The sequence below is a fragment of the Sus scrofa genome, chromosome 3, assembly GCF_054392235.1.
Source record: "Sus scrofa isolate SSC_HxYL_T2T_F1_AM1 chromosome 3, Sscrofa_HxYL_maternal_Yorkshire_Landrace_v2.0, whole genome shotgun sequence".
In the NCBI taxonomy this organism is placed as follows: domain Eukaryota; kingdom Metazoa; phylum Chordata; class Mammalia; order Artiodactyla; family Suidae; genus Sus; species Sus scrofa.
Window position 1 is genome coordinate 87,054,115 of NC_139385.1, and position 27,614 is coordinate 87,081,728.

General features: G+C 40.3%; 2 long non-coding RNA genes across 3 annotated transcripts in view; both read left to right on the top strand.

The window, feature by feature from the left end:
- Nucleotides 1-22,177, top strand: part of LOC146404752 (uncharacterized) — a 167,428-nt gene extending 145,251 nt beyond the window's left edge. The window contains exons 2-4 of one of the 2 annotated variants that reach the window (XR_014839686.1): nt 12,283-12,335; nt 17,599-17,665; nt 18,281-22,177. This is a non-coding gene — a long non-coding RNA (uncharacterized LOC146404752). The remainder of the gene's footprint in view (nt 1-12,282; nt 12,336-17,598; nt 17,666-18,280) is intronic. The other variant, XR_014839687.1, reaches the window with a different exon arrangement.
- Nucleotides 22,178-24,510: 2,333 nt separating this feature from the next.
- The window catches only part of LOC110259995 (uncharacterized), a 35,148-nt gene continuing 32,044 nt past the window's right edge, over nt 24,511-27,614 (top strand). The window contains exon 1 of the long non-coding RNA XR_014839689.1: nt 24,511-24,635. This is a non-coding gene — a long non-coding RNA (uncharacterized LOC110259995). The remainder of the gene's footprint in view (nt 24,636-27,614) is intronic.

The window sequence follows — 27,614 nt, forward strand, 5'->3', positions numbered from 1 at the left end:
ACTCTCTGCTCCCATTCCCAGTCAGGTAAAGGTCAATTGAATAAGATGCAAATATGGCACCTAAGATACACTTTTCCCTGGTTCTGCTATAAAGGCGTTTTCTCTAAACCCAGCTAAGCAGTGACTTGAAGCTTATTTCTTGACTTTCTAATGAATTCTCTACTCTCAGGTCCTATCATCAGATAAAGTTTATCTATGACTTTATTTAAAAATCAAGACTCTCTGATTCAGCAGCTCTTAATATCTGTCTCCTCGTTAGAGATCTTCTTTTTCTTTATTTGCTCTCAAGGGAAATCCATTCTCCTATCATGGTATGCTTGGTCTTTTTTCTTGTTAATTTCTTCACATTTTGGCCTCCTCTCCAAGTTTCCTTGCCCTCACTTGCATCTTCAACTTTACCCATTTTTGGCGATTTTTCTGTTCCTGAAAAGCTGCTTAGTTTTTTTCCACTTAAATTAAAAAACAAAATATCCTCTCCCTAGCATAGTAGTCCTCCATCAGGAGAGTTTTAACCACCAGTGAACATCTGACAATACCCTGAGACAGTTTGGTTGTCACAAGTCAGGAGATGGGTGACATTAGTATCTGGTGGGTAGAAACCAAGGGCGTTACAAAACACTCAAAAAATCACAGGATACTCTCCCCCATCTCTAGCACCCCAATCCCCACCAACAAAGACCCATCTGGTCCCAGATGTCAATAATTCCTGAGGTTGAGGCTGCTGAACTCTACAGTTCCCAGAGGTACTACATCAGTTCTGCTCTTTTACTTTTCAGCTTCTTAAAAGATTCATGCACATCTGCTGCTCTGTCTGCTCACTGCTCAATCACACTCACTTATGCCTTAATACACTACAATCTACTTTCCTCCCATTGGTCACTGAATCATCATATCAGAGGACCTCAGTCCCGCTGTGAGCTTCCTTAGCCTTTCTGCTGGGAGAGATGCTACCACCATTGCAGCCTGTGGCTTGGAAAGTGAAGGAAAGATGAAGGGGTTGTGAATCCTAATGAGGCTGAAGCAGATTCTCTATTTGGAATTGAGAAGTTTCTGAAGATCCACAATATGCTGTGTTCCAGAATCTAGATCAGTGGCTCTCAAATGAATTTGCTAATCTTAAGTCCCACTTGGGGACACACAGTTATGTCTAGAGACAATTTCTATTATGATTGGCATGGGCCAGGAGGTCGGGGGGTGCTACTGGCATCTAGTGCATAGAAGCATTCTGCAGTTCTCTTCTTTCTCATCCTTTGGCCTCCTCCCTTGGCTCTGCCTTGGGTTTATCCTACTCTAATCTGACTGATCTATTTCCCTGAATGCTGCGATCTTGTCTTCCTCATCCTCATCATCATATGTATCTACTCTGCTGGTTTGTAAATTCACCGAGAACATTATAATTATCCCAGACACCTGGAATTCCTTGCAGGGTGTCTTGCTCGGAGGATGGTTCAATAAATATTTGTTTGCTTAAATTTAGATTAAACCACATATATGTCTGTGTGTAAAACAAAACAAATCTCCCTCAAGCCTCAGGAAGAATCCTTTAGCAAATTTGGAAACTTTTCTATATCATGTGGCACATGTTACCTCAATTGTTTCATAATGGTAAGACAGACATATGGAGAGGGTGTCAGAACTTGAGTTTAGTTGCCAAGGAGTGCTAAATTTTGTATCATGTTTGGGTACATCTCTTCACCTGTAAAACAAGACACTAGAGCAAGTGAGTATTAAGATCCTTTCCAACTTCAAATTTTTATGAGCCCAAAGAGGAAACTCATAAAATTGAATCACTAATGAAACATTTTAAAATTCAGCAAGTTTTTAAATAAAATGACATTATTGAGTTGTCCTAATTCATTAAGATACCCCTATATTTTTATGGATCAAACATGGTGTTTAAACATATATATATATCTATATTTATAAGAAATAGATGTATGCCTATCAATATGCGTGTGCTTTTAACTTTCTGTTATGTAAAATTTGGTAAAGCCAGGTTTTACTCGTAGATCAAATGTTCCAGGAGAATTCTAAGTGAGTTAAAAGAAATGAATCGTAAAAACATAGATTCAGCCTTAACAATTGTGTCGTAAATAATGACAACGTCATAAGAGGGGATTTAAAAAGCAATCAGCAATGACGTGCTATTTTTTTCCCACAAAGCACATGTGAAATTAACCAGTGAGCTTTGAAACCCTACATACTTGATTATTTTACTTCATCTTGTGTTTGTAAAAAAAACGGTCCCCAAATGTTAGATTTATAACACTGCAGAATCCTGCACTGTTACAATGCTGTCTTTAATTCAGCCACTTCATATTGAAATTTCACACACAATAATTGGCTGACCTTCACAGCTATGGCAGAAACTAATTAAAGCTGTAAGGCTGTGCTAGCAATGCTTTTGTGTGAAATGTGAAGTTTGGTGATAATGAAATATGGGGTGCAGATGTTATTGTCTTAGATAGACTGTGCCCTTGGTTCACACTAATGAAGAACAGCAATTATTAAACAAAAAGTATTTTTTGCCCATTAATTATTGTGTGTTGTGATAGTAGAAATAAAAACACAGTGGCATCACTCCTACCAGCTTCTCCCCAAAGTAATTTTATGGAACTTTTCCAGCTGGCTTCTGTATCATTAGCCATCCGGTTTCCACTTTCTTCTCTTACTGATCTTAGACCTTTGGAAGCCTCCAGCAAGGACCTGGCTGAGTTCAGAAAGCAAAGGGTAAAGGGCAAGCTAAAAATGGTCACCCATAAAGATTTTTAGACAGCTGAAGGATTAAATAAATGAAGCTTTTTGGAAATTACTTTACACGCCAAACAGAGATGTCAGTAGAAACATGATGCTCTCCACACTGTTGGTGTCTGATAGACAAAGGTCACTGCTGAGACTGAGGTGCAAGTAGAGAAATAAAGCAGGCCTGAGCTCTGGTTCTTTGTTATTAGGAACTGAGTTTCTATTAATAGGTTGGTGTGGCTTGTAGGAGTTCCACTGGGTCAAATATCACAGATTTGCAACAATGGAAGAAAAACACTAGAATAAAGAAAAGGCATGTCATAGAGTTAAGACTTACCTTTTCATGGGCTAGTGATTGAGTCTGCTTCTCTTTACCCCTCTCCTCCTTGACTTCAGACCACTCAGTTCTCACTAACAGGACAGAGACGGGAGGACCATTAGCTGTGCTCAGATTGACCAATTTCCCTCTTAGGGAAAGGAGATGGAAATTATTGGCCTAATAAAAAGTGACAATTGCTTGTGTAATTTTCTCTGTCATCCATGTCCCATAGTACCCATCTTCTACTCCATCTGGGATCTTAAAGGATTTTCTAGGAGGTGTTGGCCACTAAAATCCAGCAATGATTACAGTAGAAGTAGCACAAGAAGCATAGTGGGAGGTGGATATCGCTGGACCGCATCATTTCAGTTTGGGCAGAGAAAAACAGGTTAGTTCTTGGGAGGAAGAGGATTCATGGCCATGAATATACTACATGGAGGAAGTTGTAGTATAGAGGTTAGAAGAGCTATCATTACAATACATTAGGATTTCATCTTCTTGATGGTTGTATCACTTATTGTATTTGGTCTTGGCAGCAGAATATTCAGTGGGAGGATAACTGAATTTGAGGAGTAACATTAACAGTGGTTGTGATGGGGAAAATTACAGTGTGTCCCTCATTTTGAGGAAAGGGTAAGAATTTCATTTGTATCCATCGTTAGGTGGAAACATAGGCTTGTTTTGTTGTTGGAAAGAAGTTTAGTTGTGTGCAGAGGGGTACATACAGAAGCTGAGTACTCAAAGAGGAAGGCAAAGTGCCAGTAATCAGACTATTGCTTCTCAGCTTCAAATCCACTCTTCATTGCCCTGCTTAAAAAAGATAATGGAACATTTCTCCTTTGCCAATTGCACAATGTTAAAATAGTAGAGGACATGGCAGGGACACCAGGAAAGGCTTTTCTTCCTAGTTTCTACGTATTCTCTGCTTGTTCTTGTATTGTAAGGTGGCAAGGAGCTCTCAAGGTACCATAGATGCTCAGCACCTTCAAGTTTCCTCAGCATTACCACCTTGTGTCACTTCTCCTAGCGCCCAAGGGGGCAGCTTGCTTTGAGTTCCACCTGTACAGCAAACTTCTCCACCAGGCAGTGGGCAGGGATCACGCACTCCACAAGGGGGACTGACTCTCAGACTTTCACCAGATCCCCTCTCTCAGCCCTAGAGGTGGCGGCTCCCTATACCTGTTGTTTCTGTAAACCGTACCTTACTCCTAGTAGGTAATCTCCTCTTGTAGTTAATCTTTTCCATCAACCTTTCCTTGTTCAAATGATTGTGTAATTTTTGTCTTCTGATTGGAAACTGATTCAATGACCTTCCCATTCTCAACTCAACAACTTAAACAAGAAATACATGAACTCTTTTATTATCATGGATGATTGAGTTAAATATGAAAAATGAGCTGGGCAAAGGGGGTATTGGTAATAGCAGACATAGTAGAATATAGTAAAATATAATTGAAGCAGTTATCAGCTTTCAGAAGAAACAATCATGAATTACAAAAAATTATAATCCTATGTAATTTCCAGTTTGAAGAACAAAGCAAGAATGTACAAAAACCTTAACTTTATCCTGTACCAAATAATGTAGTAATTTGAAAGACCGAAAATGCAAAACAAAACAAAACAAAAGGTGATAATCTAGGCACCTGGGTCCATGCCAAAATCACAGAGTATCCACTTGACAATTACAAAAGTCCTCTCAAATTAAATCCTTTGGGCCAAAATATAAAACAACTCCTTTGGAGTGGCCCTGGCTTACAATGTAGGGGAAGCATTAGATCATCTTAACCTCAGGAACTTGTTTTGTTCCCATCACATATGTCCAAAATACACCTCCAATTCATTTATTTCAGGCAGACTCCATAGCATTGCTAAACAATATAGACACAAGATCCCATCCACTGCCCTCTCTTTATAGCATAATCATCATTTTCCTCAGCAAATGTACCATTATACACAATATGATCAATAATGGAGTGGATGTAGTTAAATAGAGCAGTAAGAGACCTAGCTGGGCACATTAATGAGAGACAAGGCAGAGCAATGGGAGCCTGTCCTTCCCCAAGGAGAGAAATTCCCCCCTAGGATATCAAGTTGTGTTTCTCCTCAGGCTGCTTGCCACATGAACCTATCAATACCAGGAGTAGAGCCTTGTGATGATAGAGGCTGCCCATGGGAATGGCATCTGGGGACAGCAATTTGGGCACAAAAAGGAGAGGGTAATAACTTGTTCAGTGAAAAATAAATGCATTCCAGTGCTCCTGACCAGGTGTCTTGTCTGATACTTCTATGCTAGGGGTGCTCCTTTGGCTTAGAAAAAAAAATATTGTCAAACTTTGTTTCTAGCCAGAGCCCTGGGGACAGCTAAAACTGGCATGCTACAAAGAACTGCTTTTTAACCAGAGGCTGAGCAAAGCGCTGCTAGTAAAACATCAGATGGTCTTTATGGTTGTTTCTTTCAGACTAGGCTGGGTTCTGAATGATGGGTCTTTGACATCTGTCTGTTTTTAGCAAACTTTTAACTGTGAGGTCCTGTTTGTGTTGGAATCTTATTTGCCCCCATGTAGCAAATGTTGCTTTAAGTTGGAAATAGAGAATAACAGTGACTGCGAAGTTGATCTTTGCTAGTGTTTCTAGGTTAGCCTGGGAAATCAGCTTGTACTCCTATTTACTACTGTTAGGATCTTGAAAAAATTGCTACCCTACTCAACTTGTACTATAAAGCATATTGCTGGATGTCTCCCTAAATCAGTAGTTCCAAACCAGGGTTGCCTTTGGGATCAGAATTAACTCCAGATATTTGAACTGAGTAGGTCCTGTATGGGGGATTGGTATTTATATTTTGAACCGGTGTCCCCACTGGTTTTGATGGAATTGATCCATGGGCTGTTATGTAGTGATCACTACACTTAATGATACAGATTTTTCAAAGACCAAGTTGACCTGATTGTGATAAAATGTTGAAAGTAGAAAAATTGATGTTCTTTGGAACTTACTACAAATTAGAAGGAGACCTGGCAATTTGGAGAGGTCTGTAATTAAGCTAGAAAAATAAAGATGAAAGAGTTTAGGATGGATATGGAATTGGCAACAGAGTTTTGGGGTAACATTTGGCACTGTATGAGTTCAGTATTCCTAGCATCATGTTACAGACCTTCAGGAGATAAACTCTCATCATGTCCTCTGTCAATGAAACCCTTTGGAGCATATTTGGATACCGTGTTCAATATCAACAAATCAGAAACATCATCAGTACAGTTCAATTGACACACTTCATGATCAAGGCCACCAGGTTGTGGACAGGTGAGCATTGTTGACCATAAAGGATCTGTAATTAAAAGAGTAGGTGTCAAATGTGCTGAGACTGATGAGGAATTGAAAGAACATTCTGTCTGCATCACTCTGTAGTTTGAATCATAAGAGCTGATTTGCTATCCTTGGTTCCAAATCAGGCAGAATCCACTTGTGGAATCTGCTTGGAGAATATCTTTGATTTCCCACAGTGGCGATTCATTTAAACTAATATATTCATATTCTTTTAGTAGGAATCCATTAAAAGCAGTGATGCACAGTTGAGACAGGTGGTGGGTATCAGAGTACACCCCATAGCAAGGTAACTGAGCAAAGATGACTTATTGGTCCATGTTGAAATCATACCTGTGATGTTGATGCCTTAGCACTGCCCCCTAAACAATCAAAGTATGTTAAAGTCATATTCATACATGAAAAACATTTATTGGTTCATTCTAAGGATAATGTATATTCTGTGCAGATTCACATGAAAATATGAAATATACCCCCAGTATACATCAAGAATCTGAACAATACTTTTATAGTTACATGTCCCACATCTCCTGCCAGGCAATCTTTAGCAGTTAAAAACATCTTACATCAAGTTGATTAAATCTCTTTAGTTATGTTCATTGAAACTTGGGTCCTTAATTATTTGGTTGAACCAAGTGTATTACTGTGTGTTAACATGTGCATCTCAGGTCAAATATGGTTTCCAAACAAAAGCAACCTGAATTCGTCAAACCCGATATATTGTATTTTCTTGATGAAGACTTGGGATTGGCTATGCGCACTGTGGTATAAGGAATGACTGGCCACTGGGGACCTGTTGTATATCACAGGAAACTCTACCCAATATTTAGTGATAATCTATATGGGAAACGAATCTGAAAAAGAATGTACTTATGTGTATGTATAATTGAATCACTTTGTTGTACAGTAGAAATAATCACAGCCTTATAAATCAATTACACTTCAAAAACACTTCAAAAAATGAAAGAAAAAAGAAAACACAAAGCATCCATGTGAAAGATACATACTCAAATATTTTGTTTTATGCTGTTTTGTTTTTTTCATCCTCAGAGTTTTTTTAAGGAAAACCTAAAACTCTGAACATTAAAAGTGCACATTGTTTACAAGAAACATCCTGCTTTTAGGAAAGTTAAAGTGTTAAACAAACGAACTCCCCCAAATCAGATATCTTAAAGCTGAAGAAATTGCAAGCTATTTCCTCAGCCATTCTTGCTATGTCTTGACATTGTATCACAAAGAGGACTAGGGTATTTTGGAGTACAATATGTTGTTAATAAAGTTAAAGGAATTCTTCTAATAACATCAATATACGTTCAATTTAAAAAAAGAACATCCAGAGAATTTTTTAGAATATACATGTCAAAAGGAGGTCTTATCTTGACCTCATATATCTTCACTGAAGATTGAAACTTTTCTGGGCAAATTTGCAGGACATATGGATGTACTTAGAGGAGTCTGTGCATGAGAGATGGAGGGATCTTTCAGGGAAAACTGAATGGTAAAGCATAGAAGTTTTATCCAATGGTGCCAGGCTTGGGATTAAAAAAATAACCCCCAGACCAACCCATATGGATTTATACTTAAGTTCTAGGTTGGGGGTGAGATAAAAACTAAACAAAAATAAATTCAGAAGAATCTGCTTTTGGGCAAATCTATGGAGCTACAGCTTATATTTAAGACAATAATCTCTGTCCAGTTACTCTCTTATACTTAAGAGAATATAATACAAGAGGGCTAGAAGTTCTGACAAGGTTAAAGCACATTCAAGTGCAAATACCAGTGCTTAAGCCAGAGCAGAGTAAACTGTTGCTCAAATAAAGAAAAAACCGGGGAAGCCCTCATGCGTCTTTGGTGTTACAGGTAGCTAGCTACAAAGACAGGGACATACTTGTGATACTGACCAGGGTCCATGGACCCTTTAATCAACAGAAATTGATAAGAGGCAAGACCAGGAACTCAGACAAGGCTTTACTTGGACTCCTGCTGCAGCAGAGGGGAGCAAAAACAAGTTTCCTTGCCCTTTCCCTGGGGGAGGGGTGAGCTGCCTCCTTAAATGGTTGGGTGGTTAGGCCAGAGGGATGAATTAAATGGTCTCCCCCACCCCACTTTGTATGGCTCAATGCTCTAGCACCATCCATTTTCAGGGCTAGCAGATTTGGCAGGTCGATTACATGCGCAGGGTTTGTGGGTGGTACCCTGCTTTGGCTCCTGGGACCTAGGGAGTGGCAGTTTGGTCTTTTGGTATCTTATTACTCATAATTGCCCTGACTGCACATGTGTGCAGTTATTTTTGTCCCATATGGTTTCTTTGTATTCTGTTGCTTGAGGAGATGCTTGCCCAGGTGCAAGCACTCCAGTAAAGGGTCCCAAGTCCCAGTTTGTCTCACTTGCAGGGCATTGGTGGCATTATACTAGCATTGTAATAGGGAAGAACAAATCTGACTTCATATTAGATTTGTTTCTTTTACTTTAACCTTTTATTCTATTGCTTTTGCTTTAAGAATGTTGCCTGTAGCCTAAAATGTACAGGATAGCTCATTTTCATGGCTCTGACCTTTAAGAGTGTAACACTTTTCCACTTTTCCATTCATATAGAGACAAAAAGTTGCAGAACAGAGACTAACATTTGTCTTGTTGGAAGTTTACAGGAACATTGTGACCAGACCTATGTGGACAGGTGGAAGAACAAAGGATTCTGGCACCAAGAAGTTTGCAACAAACAACTACACTCCTCTCTCACCTTGTCTTTAAAAAATGCTTTGCTGAAACCCTTTGGGGAATTTAGGATTTGGAGGGCATAAGCCACCCATTCTCCTTGCAAGGCCCTGCAGTAAACCTGTCCTTGCTCCAAATGCTAACGTTTCAGTTTGTTTGGCCTCCCTGTAGCTCAGGCACATGAACTTGCATTCTGTAATAGCCCCACAGAACCTTTAATGGGGCCCCCATGGTGGAAGCTTAACAACAATTGCCTGCAAGTTGAAGGCCACTGAAGGAGACATTTTCATAGAGATTCAAAGCAGGAGAGGAGAAAAATATTGGCTGCGAGATTAAAATCAAGAGCTCATGAGATATACCTTCAGGAGACTTCTCGAAGTTGTGTGCTTGGCAGAAAGTGGGTAGATGAGAAATGTGACTTTAACACACACCTGAATTTCTTTCTCTGCTGGGTGGGAACAGAGCCCACAAAAAACACTGTGTCATGCCTTTTAACTTAATTTTAACAGGTTGATCTAGTAAGAGGAACTCAGGTTATACTTGTAAGAGTATAGGGAAGACATATTGCATGTTCTAAATGAAATTCTATTTTAATAGCTCACATTAAATAATTCCATGTAATCAGTACTCTATATTTTAAAATAATCAGATAGAGTATAATAAATTATTAGGCTATTAAATATAGATGATTTAATCCTGAGTATTATAGAAATATATTATTTTCCTATTGTCTGTTCCTATTATTAATCAAGCAAATTAAGTTAGAGAAGTGGTTCCAATAGAAAGTGGTCATTTTTTACATACACTGGTGTTAAAAATTATAAAATTAAACTCTCTGTGGTAGCTATACTCCCCAATTCAAACACCTAGGTTTATAAGTCTAAAAGATTTTCCAAATGAAGAGTTCATTGCTTTGTGGGAGGTTTTAAATAGCTCTATTTGTTATGATTCAAAATAGTGTGCAATAAAATAATTTAACCATTTAAAAAATTATTTACATTCATACCTGAATTCACACAGTGCTCACTGTTTTTCTGTCCTGGAGGTACAATATTAACAACTCACCTCTTGATAGATTGTAAGATGCATCTTGGGTCTCAGAATGAGTTCCCTTCTCCCTTTCTCTGTGGTACTTATACTAATAGCAAATCCAGGGGTTACCATTGTGGCACAGTGGAAATGAATCCAACTAGTAACCATGAGGTTGTGGGTTTGATCCCTTGCCTCACTCAGTGGGTTAAGTATCTGGTATTGTTGTGAGCTGTGGTGCAGATTGCAGACACAGCTCAGATCCTGAATTGCTGTGGCTGTGATGAAGGCCAGCAGCTGTAGCTCTGCCCTAGCTTGGGGACTTCCATATGCCATGGGTGCAGCCCTAAAAAGCATAAATAAATAAATAATAAATATAGTAACAGCAAATCCAGTTGATGATAAAAATTAAAGAAATGTGAACAAATAAATGTATTTATCTCATAGATGCCACGTTTTACCAAAATCTCAAATGAGAGAGTTCCCATCGTGGCTCAATGGTACCCGACTAGTATGCATGAGAATGTGGGTTCAATCCCTGGCCCCTCTCAGTGGCTTAAGGATCCAGTGTTGCCGTGAGCTGTGGTGTAGGTTGCAGATGCAGCTCAGATCCCGTATTGCCGTGGCTGTGGTTTAGGCTGGCAGCTGCAGCTCCCATTTGACCCCTAGCCTGGGAACCTCCATATGCTTGCAGATGCAGCCCTAAAAAGAAAAAAAAAAATAGAGTCTCAAATGGTATTTGAATGAAGAAATATGCTAAAATTTCACCAGGGACAGCTCATAATTGTCCAGCTGGTTCATAAGATATGAGTTAACCTCTCCTGCCCATCTAGTCATGAAAACTCCAACAGCTGTATGTTACATGGAGTGTCAGTTCAATGCATGTTGCCATGGTAAACAAGAAAAAGAAAAGACAAAATCATGTTTACTCATTCTTTTTTTTTTTTTTTTTGTCCTTTTTTTGCTATTTCTTTGGGCCGCTCCCGCGGCACACGGAGGTTCCCAGGCTAGGGGTCGAATCGGAGCTGCAGCCACTAGCCTACGCCAGAGCCACAGCAACGCGGGATCCGAGCCGCGTCTGCAACCTACACCACAGCTCACGGCAACGCCGGATCGTTAACCCACTGAGCAAGGGCAGGGACCGAACCCGCAACCTCATGGTTCCTAGTCGGATTCGTTAACCACTGTGCCACGACGGGAACTCCTGTTTACTCATTCTTAATTTTGGGGGTCTAATTTATGCTAACCTATGCATTACCCTATAAAATTCTTCAGCCTTCAAAGGAGTCAGTGAAGATGGAAATGGTATATGTATTAATATCACCCTGAAAAAGAAAAAGCACTCATGTTCCCCACTCACTAAGGCAGACACACACAAGTGCTTGTTTTATATGCGATTATATTTAGATAAACATAATGCTGGAAAACTTCTAATTTTATATGAACCCCCAAAGTATAGGACATTGTATTTATTAAACTTATAGTGAAGTAGCAAGGCAACATAACATTGCTATTCAAAAAATGGAATGCAGAGTTCCTGTCGTGGCGCAGTGGTTAACGAATCCGACTAGGAACCATGAGGTTGCGGGTTCCGTCCCTGCCCTTGCTCAGTGGGTTAATGATCCGGCATTGCCGTGAGCTGTGGTGTAGGTTGCAGACGCAGCTCGGATCCTGCGTTGCTGTGGCTCTGGCGTAGGCCAGTGGCTATGGCTCCGATTAGACCCCTAGCCTGGGAACCTCCATATGCCGCGGGAGTGGCCCAAAGAAATAGCAAAAAGACAAAAAAAAAAAAAAAATGGAATGCTTTTATGATGGAAGGAAATACAGGGGACATATTTTTATGAAAATTATTAGAAGGACTTTTCTTCACAGTCCCTGAATCTTAGTACCATAGGATCCATAAAGGTTGTTTTAATTATAACTCTAAAATTCTCTCATCTTTATTATTATTAGAATGCCAGTCTATCAACTTCTACTGAGTATAATCTATACACTTTGGTCATGCCTAGGAGGCATCCGAAGCAAAAGCTTGAGGGTTTAAGAAATAAAGTTTGAAAAAAAGTTTCCTCTTTCCTATAAATTAGAAAATAGAAGTTATGTCTTTCAAAGTATTCCCGTTTATTAAATAACTAAATGCACACTTTGTTTCTACCCAGGGTCCCTACTGTACCAGAGTGATTTTGTCTGCAAGAGATGTTTCAACTTTGAGGTCAGTGGGGACTTTCATTGAATCGGAGTGTTTGATTATATTGAGTAACTCCACTGAGAAATAGGCACAATGCAATCCAGGCTTAGAAATGTCCTCATTAAACGGGACTTCAGAAGCTTGCAAATGTTGCCAAATTTAATTGAATTTTGAATATTTTAGGAATATTGCCAACACTTAGGGTTGGCAAAGTTAAAGCTAAAAATCCCAGAAAGAAAATGGAAGATGTTGAGGCTAGTGATATGCAGAAGTATTTTTCAAAACATGACAGTCGATCTTTCTATAGGTTTTGTATGTCCACTAAACATGTACGTGAATGTCAGTGCCCATGCCTTTAACCACATGCAGAGGACTTTTTCGTGATATGACCATATTTGTATAAGGAACAGTTTGTAACCTTGCATGGGCCCCACTTTTGGGGTTCCAGATCTGCTGACTACCTCCATTAGCTTAACTAGTTCAAACACTTAGTAGCTGAAATTTATAGACCCTTTTTCTTTGAGCATATGGACAATCTGAAAGTCAAGTGACAGGATCTTCAGAAAGCTCTATGGTGAAACTGAATTTTGGTCATTGACACCAATAACACAGCAGAAGTTAAATCACCCATATTTTAGAATGGATAAGCTAGTCTGCTTGTAAATATGTTGGAGGATAGCATGGAGGTGGCGGAAGAATTATGCTACAACTTTAACAGCTAATTAATCTTTATTTAAGCAGGGGACCTCTAAAATTTAATTATGCATATGAATGCAGAGATCATTCTGAGGGTAAAAATCTGACAATTCTCACAAGAAAAGACACCTGCTCCATGGAAAAACTGCAAGTTAAAATTTACTCTTCCGTTACTTTGTCAATAGAAAGGCTTTCTGGTAGAAGAGTAAATATCTAACAACAACAACAAAAGACAGAAGCAGACAGGAGGCATTCCTGGCACACTTGAGAAGGGAGAAAGAATGGTTCCTTTGTGAATTTTTCGTGTGTGTGATTTAGCTAATTCACAGACACCTCTTCTTTCATTGCGCCTCTTCCTCCTTCCTGGGTCACATGGGGTAGTCGTACCCAAGACGCTAAGCTGGTGGTCACCTTGTAATTCAAGACTATTCAATGCTGTGCTCCCTCACTGCTCCCAACCTAAAAAGGTCCCTTTCTGCACTCCTATCACAAAGTACAGCTACATTAAGGTAATATTCCTCCTTCCCAAATTTAAAACTTATGTATCTAAAGTACAATTGCCCCCAGAGCCCTAAAGGATTATAATGCCTCAGTACCTAACACGACTCGTTAAAATGCAGAGACCACCAGGGCTGGTTTCGTAACAATCTCAGATTCTCTGACTCGAGGTTGTGTCTTGCCTCGATTTCCTTCTTGAGAGAAGGGCCTCGGTCAGTACAGCATAAAAGGCTTTCCTTAGGAAAGAAAACAATGACCTTTCAACATCATTGCTTATATTATTTGAGCAAATGTTTCCCTTCTGTCAGTATAGAATTTGCTAGACCTTGTGGGGAAAGATATTTCAGTTACAGCATCTACTCTCATGGAACATGATCTAGTTCAGGAGATGAGACATAAACACTTGAAGCGTGTAGCAACATTTCCATTGTAGAAGGTATAGCCCAAGGCAGTACATACATATGTGCCACAGCACTTGGATAAATAACTCCAGTTTTTTTTTTGTTTGTTTTTTTCCATGGGCCATCCCCAGTCTTTGAGCCAACAAAGCTGTTTTTGTTGTTGTTTCCTTGTTTTTCATTTCTCTGGAGTTCTTCATCCAAGAACAGGATAATGTATTTTCACAAAATTAGCTTTAGGAACACAGCCTTTATTTTTATGTTTGCTGCTTTGAGAAGCACAAGTGAAGCCGAATGAACATTGTAAAAACCAAACTAGTTTATGACAGGATGCTTTAATTTTTTCTCCGGTTACCATTTGATACATCCTGAAGCTGTTCTGTTGCTTGCATGGTAATTCCTCCAAGTCACTTATTTTATGCTAAAAAGGTAACAGTGGTGACTCACTTCAAATGTCAACAAGCATCATAAATAATGAATTCAGATCTGAGCTCATAGCACCCAATTAAATAGTTCTTTCATCAGGTAAAATGCCATTCGGGCATTTCTGTGCACTTTTCTTTATGTTATTTTAAAAGTCATCCTGGTGTTTTTAAAAAAATAAGGGTAGATGCAAACTATTACATTTAGATTAGGTAAGCAATGAGGTCCTACTGCACAGCACAGAGAACTATACCCAATCTCTTGGGATAGACCATGATGGAAGATAATATGAGGGAAAAAAATATATATATATATACACATATATATATACACATACATACATACATATATATATATACACATACATATATATACATACATACATATATACATATATATATAAAACTGGGTCATTATGCTGTACAGCAGAAATTGACACAACATTGTAAATCAACTATACTTTAGTGAAAATTTTTTTTAAATTAAAAAAAAAAATAAGTAGCCACTCTCTTTTATGAAAAACTTTACCACTAGCCTTAACTGACAACATAATGTAATTTAAGTAAAACTGAAGAGGCGGTATAAGGAAAAACATGATTAGTTATCTTTCTTGAGATTCTGGAAGTGGGTAACCCTACACTAGATGCCCACAAGAAGAGCTTAGAGACCTTAGGGCTGTGTCTGAAAGGCCCTGCTCAGTGGACTGGAATTAAATACCTGGCTTGGCCCTGCTTCTATGCACTGACTGGTGGCCATGAGTAAGTTTCTAGGATCTTGCCTCTTTAGGCAAAAGTATTTTGAGGGATAGACCAAATGACCTCTGAGCTTCCTTTCTGCTCAGAAATTCTATGAGCTAGCCCAGCTCCATCAAGAGGTTACTGTATAACACCTAATATAAAATTTGAATCTTATTTCCATTAATATGAGAAATTGAAAATTTTGTTAGAATACAAAAATGTTTTTGTCTTTTCAGAACTTATGTTAGGCTGCAATCTACAGTCTTCAAGACCTACCAATAGGCTTGTAGGCTAATTGGGAAGTGACAGAGATTGGGGGTTGATTTCTGAATCATTGCATGGAGTGGATCAATAATTTCTTTGAAATTTCCTCTTCCAGGGTTTTCCTTGATGAGGAGAGATTGTTGCATGGTTTTGCGGCCAGTTATGATTGCCTTGTCAGTTCAGGGTTTTGTGGAGTGCCCTTTGCATTCAGTATCTGTGTGTTCTGATCCATGGTTTCCTCCAATTGTGAAATGAACAATGCCTGCTTCAGAGGGCAGTTCTGAAGATCCTGACCATGTAGTGCAACTTTTCTTGTACGTCAGTTATAGACAGATATGAAACAGATCATGCCAAGCCTTAGTAACTTAAGACAACCACCGTGTTCTTACTTATGATCATGTGGGTGGGGAATCAAGGCAGAGCTCACAGGGGTCTGTTCATCTCTGCTCTATGTGGTGTTGGCCCATGACTCAGTGCTTGTTCACATGCCTCTCCCTCCATATATTTTCTCATCCTCCAGGTAGCCTCTCTTCCTTTCCCCACATAGTCTCTCTAGCCACTGAACTGGACTAGACTTCTTAGCAAGATCGACCTGAAAGCCCCTCTCAGCATGCAAGTCCCAGAAAGCCATTTCTGCTCCTTTCTATTGGTCATGGCAAGTCACCATTGCAACCCACCTTGAGGAATGGGGAAATAGACTCTACTTCTTAATGGGAGGAACAGTAAAAAGATTGTGTAATTAGCATGGCCACCAGGAGGCTAGAATTCATTGAGGGCTATTTTAAACCATCAACCACACTTCATATAAATCCTGGCACATAGTGGGCACTAGATGAATGTATTACATCTTATACATAGTAACTTTCATCATCATTTAACCTTATTAGATAGGCAGCACATATTAACTCTGTGAGTTGAGGAAGCTAAAAAGAAATAGTGTGTTAGTTGCTCAAATTGATACAATCAACAAGTGATCATTTAGGACTTGAACAGAGTTTTTCTGACTCCAAATTCTCTGTTCTTTCTACTATAACTAACTGCTGATAGATTGGAAAGAAAATGAAATATGGAAGGTGATTATTGAAAATGCTATGGCCAGGTAGTCTTACGGGGCTTTACTGTTTTAGAAAACTACTCTTTGTTTATGAGCCATTGGTTGAAAACAATGAAAGAAAAATATTTTCTTGACTGTGCTTCTTAGATATCTTTCTCCAAAATTTAATTACATCTGGGGCAACTTCATAACTGAGCTCTAGACATATATTTATCTGTAAATGATTTCTTGGAAATATATCCAGACTTTCATATAGTTTCAGCATCAACTAAGAAGTAAAATTAGTAGACGGAGAAAAGAGGTAAAGATATGAGTTGAGTCAGGCATGATCCAATATCTGTGCCTATAATAGTCTCCTGAATTCAATTTCTGTTCATTCTTTTCCTCCTTCATGTTTGATCTCAACACTATGACTACTTTCAGCAAGAATGTAGAATGAAAAATAAGGGGGAAAATATTGGTATTTTTAAAAAAATATAGACTGTTTATTACAGCACAGGCCATTACATCATGTTTATATAATACTTAACATCAATATGAAATTCTTTATGTAAAAGTGTCATATAAAGATTTTTATTCTTTGCATTATAGTTGTTATTATTGCTGTTATTTTGATTGAGTCCCTTGTTGAACTCTGAATTCTATTTGAACCTGAAATGGTAATCAAAACTGTGGGCTATTTGATAATCCCCATGAATATGACTGAAAAGTTTTCACGAAAGCCCTACAGACTGAACCCATTGAATTTAGAATAGTTCTCATTCCAGTAGAAAGAAGCAGATGTCCCAAACCAAACACACTTGGTTTAATATACTTTTACATTGGCTTTAATGGACAGATGTTTTGACTATGACATGGCAAGACAAGGATTTGAAATGGTGGATTGGAAAGATTTTGTTCATAAAAGTAATTGCTCTTACATTACAAAGTGAAGGATTTACATGTGGAAAATGTCAGCCTGTTGCAGCATCTCATGATGGATCGTGTTACCGCAAGCCATGGAGTTCACTAGAAATAACCAACTTACATCTGAGGGGCCTTTTTAATAGGCATCACATACAGAATGGCAGGGAGGGGGAGCCTTGAATCTAGTCATTCTAGTTATGTCGCTGATCCTTGATTATACGTTTTCAGGATTATCTGTGACTTTTTTTCCCATCAGAATTTGGCTTCTGTCTATATTGTTTTACAGCCTAAAAGCAATTCTTACTTTCCAGGCAGTGTTCGAAGAGCTTTATGGGTATAAATGACCTATTTTATCCTCATAAGAACGTCCAAGAACAGGTAAGAAAAATGATGTACAGAGAAGCCATATAACTTGCTCAAGGTCATGCTGCTAGTAAACGACAAAGACAGAAAATCTAGTCCAGCTGCAGAGTCTATGCTCTTACCTCACACTCTGCTCTCTTTTCTATTATTTAACAAGTGCTAGGAGACACATCTAATTATTTGCATGGCTCACGAATTTCTTGAGAGATTAATTTCGGTAAGTGAATTGATTGCCCCAGAACTTCAAATGCAGCTTCCTAACTTATACAGAAATCAGCTCACCAGAAAACTTATTACAAAATTGGGAAGTCAGAAGAGACTTCCATCTCATAAAATGGTCACAAAGCCCTTAGAGCGACTCCAAACACTTGACCCCTTGGGCTCTCCTTCCTCATGCTTCTTTTGGCAAACAAGAGGTGAGAAGGAAAGGGACAGAAAATTAGAAAATATAAACCTGCTTGTACTACTTCATGGCATAATAAAATATTTCATGATGATGTCTCTGAACTATTAGCAAAAGTTACCTGATGTTCACTACCTTTTATTTAGAAGACAGGAGGATTGACAATGTATATTAAAAAAATCTCTCCTCAGAAATGTTCAAATTTTTAGACTTTCTTTGTTTTCCAGGCCAAGCTTCTATAATGAGAGATCTTATTTGTAGGATACTGCATTCCCAGAAGTGCCAGCTAACTAAGTAAAAGAGGCATCGTTGTGGAAAGAACACTGGGTGCATTGGAGACATTCTCCCACTAGCTTACTGATAAATGATCTGGGTAGGTCATTTATCCTCTGCATGTCTCAAATTGCTTCTATGCCTCCCTCAAAGAGTTATTGTAAGGATTAAATGAAATAATGTATGTGAAAGTGCCTAGTATGGAGTGTGTTCTCAATAAATATTGGTTAAAGAAAAAAGTAGCATTGCATCCAAATGTCAAAGATAAATTACTTTTGAATTATGCCTTCGATATTGTTTTGTAAAAATACTCATGTAGAAATATGGATAAAGGAACAGAAGTGATTGTCTGGGGGATTCTTCAATAATTATATTACCTTCCCTTTGATTTATCCAACTACTTTTTTTTTGTCTTTCACCTGCTTCAAAGAATATAACTATTTGGAGACAGAATCCTTCTTGTGATAAAACTCTGATGCATAGAGCAAGATGCATTTCCTGTGGAAATTCATTCAGGGACCAAAGGGTCTAGGAACTCTATCCTTGTAATTCCACCACATATCCATTTTGGTTTCACCTGGCAGGTAGGGATGGAGAGTGGACCTTTATTCATATGTATACTATGACTAGAGAATGACCAGGAAAGGATCAAGCAGGTACCAGCCTCTTCCAAGCAGAGCCCCAGGCTCTACACATGACAATCAATAATAACTAACTGTATCTCCTTGACCAAAACAATTTATTCCATGATGGGGGTGGAGACAGAAGATAAGGAGGAGTCGGGCTATCAAAAAGACCTGGGATTTTTTTTTTTTTTCTAATATAAAAATGCATATGTCTGCCTTGCTCAACCAGAAATTTAGATGCTTTCTCCAAGGTGGAGATGTGGACATGGATATTTTCCACTACTTTTCCGGGAGATTCTGATACACACCTTCCACCTCTTCCCCAACTGGGAGAACCACTAGTCTAGTATATGAATTATACCTGTGTATAATTTGACCTCGCCCCATGGCCAACATCCTTTAAGGCCACATTGAGCTGTAGCCATCACCAGATGACTATTCTATTTTATTTATTTTCCTTTTTAGAGCCACTCCCACAGCATATACCCAGGCTAGGGGTTGAATCTGAGCTACAGATGCTGGTCTTTGCCACAGTTAGAGCAACACCAGATCCAAGCCGTGTCTGTGACCTACACCACACCAGATCCTGAACCCACCTAGCCAGGCCAGGGATTAAACCTGCATCCTCATGGATATTAGTCAGATTCTTAACAGCAAAGCTGCAATGGGAATGACTCAAATGACTATTTTAGGCAGGACTGACCTCAACATCCCCCTTGTGGATCATGGCATATGTCCTTTACACTGTGCCTACCCAATCACTTTTGTGATGGGCCTAGGCCTTGTAAGACTTCAGACTAGGGCAAGATCCTGTCCTAGTCTACTCTTTCATGAGTTCTATCTTGGCCCTAGTTCAGCCATCCCTCTCCCCACAGGGTGAGGAGTTCTTAGGGCAAGTGGACCTGCTTGCAAGCAGCTGTCCTTCCTTTTAGCCTGGTACTCTTCTTCCTTTCTTTCTTTCCTTTTTTCTTTCTTTCTTGTCTTTTGTCTTTTTAGGGCCACACCCACAGCAGTATATGGAGTTTCCCAGGCTAGGGGTTGAATCAGAGCTGTAGCTGCCAGCGTACACCACAGCCACAGCAATGCCAGATCCTTAACCTACTGAGCAGGGCCAGGGATTGAACCCACATCCTCATGAATCCTAGTCGGGTTTCCTAACCACTGAGCCATGACAGGAACTCCATAGCCTGGCACTTTTCTAAATTTAATGTGCTTAGGAAATGAAACTGACAGTACTAATGGCCTGAACCTAGCCAGAACTGGGACTTGAACCCAAGTGCTAGGATTCTAACCCAGGCAAAACCCAGATTGGATCTTGAACCCATGTGCCGGGGCTCAAACCTGCCCTAAACCCAGATTGGGACTGGAACCCACAGTTTTAAATTAGCACTCACTGGATGTCTGGACTTACTGAGGTTCAGGTTCTTTATGCCTTTGTGCAGAAGGAATTCAGCGAGAGACAAAGTGAGAGGCAAGAAATGGATTTATTAGGACAACATGCATGTGAGAGATGCGAATGGGCAGGCAAGAGGCCTCTGTCCTGAGGATCCGGTGGGCTACAGTTTTATTATCCAAGGGAAGCGGGGGTTGGGAAACCACCTCTTTCTCTTCTAGTAGTAGCTCCTCCTTAGTATCTGGTAAGGTGTGTATTCAAATCAGCAGAAGGGCGGTCTTCAACTCCTGCCCTTGGTCTGAATCCGAATGCAGGACTCACCCCATCCCACACTCAATGTCTCGCACCTCCACTAGTCAGGTAAGCTTGCCTTGTTCTGATGGCTTTTTTGAGCAACTTATTAATTTACAGTGATCTCCCAAAGGCCCCTAGATTTCCCTCTCTCTCTATGGTCCTTTATTGGGACTTCTACAACTACCTGTGCCTACTCCATCCTTATCAGAAACACTGGGGGATTTTGCTAAAAGGCAGATTCTAACTCAATAGGCCTGGAGTAGGTGTGAGACTTTTCATGATTTCTAATAATCCCTGGAGTAGGTGTGAGACTTTACATCACTTCTAACCATCCCCCTGGTGCTGTGAGTAGTAGGTCTACATTCTGCGCTCCATGGACCAGGCTCCCCAGGTCCCCTGAGCAAATGACACCATGCCTGAAGGATCTCTTCCCTGGGTGTCCTATCCTGGAGACACACTGTGTTGCCCCCGTGACACCCCAAGGCCTGAGGGATGTGTGAAGATCCTTAGGGTGTGAGCCTGTGAACACAGCTTAGATGTGAAGCCCCTGAAGTGCGGAACAGAGCCTGAAGCCCCAGAAGAAGGAGGAATCACAGGATTGACTCTAGGATCTGATTTGCAGGCCATGAGTCACTCTACCCACATTTAAATTCAATATCAACCTTCCAGGTTGTTAATTAATGTAAAAAAATAGAATGCTTTTTACTTTAACAGTGTGTGATTTTGATTACATATATTTTTAAACAGAAAGACATCCCATAGGTGAGTCTCCATTTGTATTCTTGCTGACAGCCCCCAAGTTGTTACAAGTGTCCCTGACACAGTGAGTACTCCAATGTGTAACCCCTTTACCCCCCCATCTAGTCATTCTGAGCATAAACCTCAAATGACAGAAGGATCAAGGGCAGGTATTACTTTTTACTTGGATAGTTAGGTCTTTTTTGCATTGCCTGCATTTCTTTCCACTGTTATTTGAATCTCTTTCACTAGCCACAAGTGTCTCTTTCACATGCAACTTGGGTTTGTTTTTTTTTTAAGACCTTTGCTATGTATATTGCCCTAGGCAATGCTGAACTCTTTGGGGATATGAAACAGTTTCTCTGGTTAACAATGTTTGCAAATGTGACTCCAGAGTTGTAAGACAATGAAATCCACTCAGTTCAAAAGAGAAGGCAAGTTTGCATTGTTCCTTGACTGGTTTTATTTTTATTTTTTAAAAAACTCATTCTCTTGTTCTATTCCAGTAGCGTAATTTTACAAGTCCTGGGTTAGAGGTTAAATCTCAGCCCCACCACTTACAAGCTGGGTGAGCCTAACTTTTCCAGACCTTGATTTTTTTTTCACATCTAAAATGGAGATAATAGTGTTGATCTCTTAGGGTTATTGAGACAATAAAAGGAGATCATACACAGTGAAGTCTTTAGAATTGTAATCTTTATCTGCCTGTTACAGAATAATCACTCAAATGATGTTTTCTATGATTTAATTCACTCAGTTTTTGTATAACTTTCTTGAGGTATAATAAATATATAAAATTTGCATATCTCTAATGTATACATTTTGTTATGTTCGGACGTATGCGTATAACCCTGATACCACCACCACAATGGAGGTGATTGTGTTTTACTCATGTTTTATCTCCTTATCGAAGCTTGTATAAATGTTTTCTTGTCCCATTATTTTTCTCTTCTTCAAAGACTTTTATTTTTGACAAATGTTATTCTATTATTTAATTCATGTTTATATTCTATTGTGTATGATCCGTTTAATGTTCTTTCTTTCTAATTATATAACATACTTTAGGTCAAGGGCATTATCTTCTTTTTATTTTGGATTCTCTGCTGCGCAGTGTATAATACCGAACACAAGAAAGACCCTCAGATCTTCCCTGGGTGTCTGAGGAACTAATTGTGAGGAAGCCCTTAGGAATAAATAGGGCTGGTCTGACTTGAAGTTCAAGAGAAATGGAAAGAGGAAATGGCTCAAATAAGAAAAGAGTTGGAATCACCAGAAAGCAAGGGTCGGAGAAGGGGATTTACTTAATTTACAGACAACTGAATGTCATCTGGCAGAATTTGGTGGAAAGGCTGCTGCCTTGCTTCTTCAGCTGTGGAGGGGGGCAGGGTTACTTGAATTCACAGTAAGAGCCTCCTGCATCTGGGAGAGGTTTACCTGTTTTACTTAGTATCTGCCCCACCTGCAACCCTACCCCTTCAGCAGAGTTTCCTGACAGGACTATAATAAAAGACTGTATCCTGAGAGCAGTGATTGACACAGGGGTTATGAGGGAAAAATAGGATCAGAGTGTGGGGTTTTGCAAAGGGGCTTATTTGCATATTTGTGTATACTGCATTCTCACTCTCGGGCTGCTCTGCTACCTGAAAGGAAAGTAAAATCTCAAGCCAATTCTTTCCTTCATGGTCAACCCCATCTCTTCCCTCATTTGCTTAAGGCATCAAGCCGAGCAGACCAGACGTTAGCTGGAAATAGCATCAGGCGGATGCTAGGCCACGGCGTGGGATGGAAACAACTGGAGGACGTAGCCAAATCCTAATTTGTTTACCCCCTTCTGACAGGGAGAAATGTTGGTGTTTATCTGAGGCCGTGGTGAGATGGATGTGAAGTTCAAGGGTCCTGATGGTGTAATGCACCAGCAAGGTTAGAATCCTATGCCTCCCTTCCTTATTTGCTGGTGAACGAACATATTTGGGTTTTCACGTCCCACCAATAAATGCTGGAAGGAGTGCCATTTTGACACCGTGTCATTCCCTGTGCATTCCATGTAAACAGAAGTTGTCTCTCTGGCAGTCTAGTAGACATATATAAAGCCTCTGTTCCCTTAATCCGAGTGTCCGTTTCTTTCCTGCTTGCTCTGCAAACGAAATGAAATGAAAAAGTGTGTCAGAATTAGAATTGTGCGCGTCTGAAAAAGCCATTTGGGTCCCTGAGTCACTAAAAGCACCCTCTGTTTACATGTTTCTGCAGTTTCTGTCACTGCAGCTGTGTTAACAGCTTATAACAACTAATCTCTTTGTATTTGTAATTTACTTTATTTTATTTTGTATTCAAGGCGCTTTTAAGCCATGTCTTCCAAATGTGTCTGAGGTTTCCTAACTGTCTTAATAGTGTATACACACTGGAGGGACGGCAGTGACTTTCCTCCAATCTGGATTTTGTTAAGAGCGGCTTAAAGAACAGTTTGTAGGACAATTAACATGTGTTAATCTGTATTGAAAACTTGATCCAGTTAAAAATTGGTTCCCCGGCCCCTTCTGTGTTGCCAGCCTTCCCTCCGTCGCGGAGCTGGGGTTTTCTGGAGAGGTGGATACCGGGGGTGGGTGGGTGGGGGGGACAGGGCCTGAGAGAGTGTGGAATTTATGCCAGCGTTTAGGCCTCTGGGTTGAGGTTCTCTTCACAAAACCCACGTTCCGCTTCAGGGGAAAATGATGCACTGAAGGGTTGGAAACGGGGCCTCAGCAAGCTCACTTTTCATGCTCCGCAAAGCCTCACGTCATCTCCCTATACAATCTGAGTTATGCGGGTGCTGTTAATAAACTGATGCTCACGAAAAAGAAATCGATTTGTTCTGCTTAAACTGGCAGACGGAGGGCTTGGGGGAAGAAAAGCCCCGAACAGCTCTCGGGGGCTGGAAGGTAATGGCACACACGCCAGCTTCACGTCGGGAAGGTGTGGTAAGAGTTTGACAGGGAAGAAGTGGCTCCTGTCCCAGGCCCTGGGAGGAGATGACCCCAGCAGGATGGTGTGCATCTGAAGGCCCAGGGCTTCCCGCCCAGCAGGGGGTAGCCAAGCGCCAGGAACCGGGTCTGCATCCACTCGCAGGATCCTTCCCTCAGCCTGCAGCAGGGCTCTCGGATTCTGGAAGCTGGCGTCCCTTGCTGGGGCTTCAATGACTCCACTAGGAGCCAGTCTCCTGAGGCCTTCCCCTGAGGGCTTGGACCTCTGACTGATTCTCTGAAACAGGAGCCCAGGAGAGGGGTGAGAGGGTGCCTTGATCTGCCCAAGGCTGGGGATGAAAAGTGGTGGGCTGGGAGGCAGATTTTACTTTTCCTTCTGACTCTTTTTCCTTCCCTTGCTTTGGGCAGAAGCCCAGAGTTCCCTGAGAAAGGACAGAGAGAGACCAAGAAGTCAGGCCAGCACATGTGAGTGTGTGAATACCTGTGCTGGCGATAGGGGGTGTGTGTGTGTGTGTGAGTGTGTGTGTGTGAATACATGTGCTGGGAGTGGGTTATGTGTGGTGTGTGTGTAAGTGTGTGTGTGAATACATAGGTTGGGGTGGGGTGTGTGTGTGGTGGTGTTGGTGTAGGTGTGTATGCAGGTGTGTGAATACCTGTGCTGGGGTGGGGGATGTGTGTGGGTGTAGGTGTGTATGTCAGTGTGTGAATACCTGTGCTGGGGATGTGCTGTGTGTGTGGGGGGGGGATGTGTGTGTGTGAACACATGGGTTGGGAATGGGTTATGTGTGTGTGGGGGGCATGTGTGTCACTACATGGGGTGGGGTGGGGTGGTTGTGCTGGTGGTGATGTGTGTGTGTGTGTGTGTGTGAATACATAGGTTGGGGTGGGGTGGGTGTGCTGGTGGTGATGTGTGTGTGTGTGTGTGAATACATAGGTTGGGGTGGGGTGGGTGTGCTGGTGGTGATGTGTGTGCATGTGTGTGTGTGTGTCAATACATGGGTTGGGGTGGGGTGGGTGTGCTTGTGGTGGTGTGTGTGTGTGTGTGTGTGTGTGTGTGTGTGTGTGTGTGTGTGTGTAGCCTACCATCAGCATCCCCACAACCTCCCCAGAGAAAACCTGAGACCAGGCTGATGCAGGGGCGCCCCGGGTCTGTGAGGAAGCCCTGGGCGGCTGGGGAGGCAGGAGGGCCCCGCTGCGCTTGCCCAAAGGGGAGGGGGGTGGGAGGGTGATAAGGTCACTACAGGAAAAATATTTTGAAGGAAGCCCGCGTTCCTTACTGTCTGCCTAGAAGGAGCTGGAGCCTGCAGTGGTGGTGGCGCCGAGCGAGGACAGTCCGGGCCGGGCCTCCCCAGCCTGCTTCACCTTGTTGCTTCCCACTCAGGCCATTTTCGGTTGACGCTCTGCTTTTCTTTGTTCTGTTTTTCTCCCAGTGCAATGAACCCTTACATTATGGGTTTCTGTTGTAGTTCTAACCTCTAATACACAACCATTACATCTTATCTCGTCTTCTAAATGACTCTAAAATCCAATTATAAACCCCCCTCTCCTTCAAGAGCACACAACTTGCCACATTACTGAAATGCTGGGCTGCTCTTTTGTTTTTCTAAATTAATAATAACTACCATTTTCCGTCTGCTCTTAGTATGGAAGTCTTTTATATCACCATACAGCTTTCCAAAAGGCATGTTATGATTCTTTGTGCATCTTCGCTGGGCTACAAAAGAGCTAAAGATGATTTTCCAAATATTCATAAAAGATCTGTCAGTGGGTTTTTAGTATCGAAACATTTGAAACGCTGCAATCCTTGAAAGAGAAAGCATTTAAAAATGTATCAGTTAAAATTTCACCATTGCTTTACTTTGTTACAGTGAAATATAAGTCCACCACTTTTAGGGTTTTAAGAGGTTAGAACGGATTTTGTTTGTTAAAATTTTTATGGATTGAAAACCCTTAGTCCTACTAAGGTTTCAAAAGCACAAGCGATTTTTTTAAAAAAATGCAACACCCATTTTGAATTTCTCTAATCTACAGAAGTGACTGTCTGAAAGACAGATTCAGCTTCTATTTATTACAGAATATTTCAGTAAAAGTGAACACGTCAAGAACATTTTTAGGAAAACTTGAACGAGAATATCCTCAATTCCTTTTTCCGACGGAGAAGTGATTGTGATTGGTAATAGAAAATTACTCTTAAGGAAAATATGCTAAATTCAAATCTGATATTAGTAAAAGAAATCTGACTTGCTTTTGTGTTTTATAATCACAGGCATAAAATTGAACTACGATGGCTTGCAAATTCTTACTTTTTGTCTTGGGGAGAAAGTATATTTGACATACTAAGGCATCTGATGATATAGTAACAAAATATGCTTTGTGTGCAAGTATTAAAAATATTTATGTGGCTAATTGATCACTGTACTTTTTGCTTCACAAGCTTGGGCAATGTTCAGTGGAACTTTTTAATGTAAAGTCTGTACTTGTGAATCCTTTCTTATGCTCAGGCTTTAGCTGCTTAGGATAAGTATATTCTAAAATCTTGGAAAGATTGGAAAAGTTTTAAAGTGCATTTAAATTGCAACCGAGCATTTAAATAATAACGTCTCTAGTTAGATATTTGGTATATATGTTGTGCCCTGAAGTTAAATCTTTGTTCCCTTAAATAGTAAATACACGAGAGGCTGGTTACTCTTCTTTAATAAATTAACTCTAGCTAGGCCTTTTCAGAGGCCAAAGTGAGAGACAAGGGATAAAACAAAGAGGGTACAGGTGATAGGGCACCGCTTGGAATTTACAAGCTGAGTGAGGTGAATCACTAAAAAACATTATTAGATACAAAAATATAGACACCTGATTGCTATCATGAATAAAACTCAGGGGAAATGGAGTTCAGGAAAGGGAAGTCATAATTTATGTAAAAAACACGACCATTATGAGTTCCCTGGTGGCCTAGCAGTTAAGAATCCAGTGTTGTCACTGAAGCAGCATGGGTCACTGCTGTGGTACCGCTTCAATCCCTGGCCCAGGAACTTCCATGTGCTACAGGCATGGCCAAAAAAAAAAAAAAGAAAAAAAAAAAAACACCCAACAAAAACACAAACATTAAAATTTTTCATATATAATAATCATACATATACAAATATATATTATATATAATTAATTGTCTTGAATAGACTCCATAATCTTAATTTAAATCATAATGGAAGCAACATACTGTCATTTTAACTATTTCAATAGTACAAGTGAGGTTGCCATGCTTCCTTCCTTTTTTTCGAACTTGTGA